We start from the raw sequence: 2,507 nt of genomic DNA, 5'->3' as shown, positions 1-2,507 counted from the left end.
TGTTATTGGGATATGACATGAATTTAGTCACGTTATCAGATCCTATAACACCCGAAAGGCGTTATGGTAGATTTGATCACGTACCAACTTCATGTCATATCCCAATAACACTCAAAAATGATATTTTATTTCTTATATCTATATTTTCTATTTTAATTTGTGTCCTTTCCGAGCTTCCATGTTGTGTAGCAGAGGACCGAAATAACAATCGTAGAACACAAAATATAGTTCGTTAGAGTTTTATCGAATAAAAAATTAGGAACAATAGCAAAGAGAACATAAGATATAGACATTTGATTGAAAGGGTTAAAAAAAAAGACAAAACGGATGTAAAATAAAGGTAATTTAGAGCGTGAAGTTAACTGAAATGACAAGAAGAGCGTAGTAAACTACATCCGTGATGTGATTCTGTTGCGATCAGCGATGAGGAAACTGGCGCTGGTCTAGCTTACAACGTTGAAAACGCAATTGTTGATCACATATTTCGACAGAAATTCAAAGGATCTGAGAGAATTGATGGAGCATATGATGGGTCAAGTTAACGTTAATCTCTTAGTCATGTTATTGGAAAGAAACAACGGCATGTTCATCGTTAGGACTCGCGGTTGTAGCCATACAGGGGACGATTCGAGATAGTAGGACAGACTTAGACAATGTGAAGGTAGGTTTCTTCTTTTATTTACATTCAGTGCATGTAAGAGAAAATAAAAACGAACTGACGGAGTTTTTGTTCACTTGAAAGATTTATGTTGTAGAATTTTAATGAAGACTCGCAGCGATACACTGACATGAACATAATTTTTCGAGCCTCGAAACCAGCCTCGCTTATGATCGTGCCGAGTCATACCCGTGATGGCAGTTGCCAGGAAACAACAGGTTAATTTATCATAAAGTAAATAAGCTTATAACTCTGCCTACATTTTACGCTTCTAATATCATAGAACTTTATTTGATAAATTCGCCATGCAGAAGTAAAATTTAGGCATAGTTGTAGACGGTATTTAAAACTTTTTTAAAATGAAACAACATAACGGTATGTTTAATGTTTCTGTTTTATAAATTGATGAAATTCTTGTTTGTTTACAAAATAAACTCTGTATAAATATCCAGCTGCGTTTGTTTCTGTTATGATTTCATTGCAGTGTCGGATCCAGGGTTTACGAAGGGGGGGGGGGGGGTGAAATTCAAGTATTAGCCAAAATACTCAGCCATTTTGGGTGCCAATCTGGAATTTTACTCACACTATTTCTATTATTTAAATTTGTGGCAAAGGGGTGGGGCTGGGGGTGGGGGGTCTAAATTCCCCACTGCATTTCATCAGTAAGAAGCCAGGTGAAGGTACAGGAACTGACTTTTGAAGTGGTGATTGTATTCATGCACAAGAAAAGACTGATCAAATGACCAACTTCATGTTAACGGAAATCGAATCTCAATTTCATTAGTACTGTCATATAAGGAAGTGCATTGACAAATGTAAATATAGGCGTTTGGACAGTCTCGTTTAAAGTCAGCATTTTGCAAATTCGATGATCGTTATGATGATTTAGTTGGTCAATACAACCTGTCATTGGGTCAAATGCTGTCTGAAGTGTTTCATACCGATCGTGAGGCCGTCCTTAGCACGCTGATTTTGACCAGGGATTACTCCGATGGCCTAATCAAGTCATGGGGCTTGCGCCGAATTTCGAGTTCACCCAACTCTATTTTTTGTATTCATTATAGCAAATATGAGATTGATCACTGTTACCTTCATTTTCATTAGAATAAATTGAGACAGTGAACAATGAAAGAAGTAAACTGATGCATTATTGAAATGCAAAGCCTCCCGAGAATGAGTCTTCGTGAACAAAACTTATAATGTTCATTAGACAATATAAAAAAATATGATATGCATGTTTTAGATATCGGGAAGGACACACGAAGCGCGGACTTCAGAGACAACACATATGGAGATTTTATGGTTCTGAAAGACGCGAAGCTGATTAACAACATATATCACTGGATTCCGTAAGTTGTTTTGCCAGTGTTATTAGATTGTACAATTTGAAGTAGACTATACATCCTACCTACGTTTGGTTTCATTATGTAGTTATCTAGAGACTGTAAAGAATATGCATTGTCATGGACGTTGAAAATTCTAAGTGAAATAATATTGTAAAGCATTTACAAATCCTGTCATAATGCCAATTAGCTAACAAAATATACTCTCTAGACTACATGGTTATTTTATTTCGCCTCGTTCCTTCATTATGAAAGACTTGAATGATAACTATGTATATTGTTGTATGAATTTATTTGCTGGACACGACATATATATATATATATATATATATATATATATATATATATATATATATATAATGCCTTGTCGGATTAAAATAATAAACTCATAACAAACATCATTGTGGATTGTGGTGTCCTTGTGGTGGAGAGCTCTAAAGCTATATATGTCGTATACTTTCTACATTTTCATACCTAGTGAATTTCAGTGTTTTGATTCCTTGAAA

General features: G+C 35.2%; 1 long non-coding RNA gene across 1 annotated transcript; it reads left to right on the top strand.

The window, feature by feature from the left end:
• Positions 1-439: 439 nt before the first annotated feature.
• LOC130052682 (uncharacterized) lies at positions 440-2,187 on the top strand. Its single transcript, XR_008801061.1, has 3 exons — positions 440-661; positions 756-876; positions 1,902-2,187. It is a non-coding gene; the product is annotated as an uncharacterized LOC130052682 (long non-coding RNA).
• The last annotated feature ends 320 nt before the right edge of the window (positions 2,188-2,507 follow it).

This window comes from Ostrea edulis, chromosome 3 (genome assembly GCF_947568905.1).
Source record: "Ostrea edulis chromosome 3, xbOstEdul1.1, whole genome shotgun sequence".
NCBI classification, from domain to species: domain Eukaryota; kingdom Metazoa; phylum Mollusca; class Bivalvia; order Ostreida; family Ostreidae; genus Ostrea; species Ostrea edulis.
Note: the sequence above shows the minus strand (reverse complement) of the source record. Positions and strands in the feature narration are given on the sequence as shown.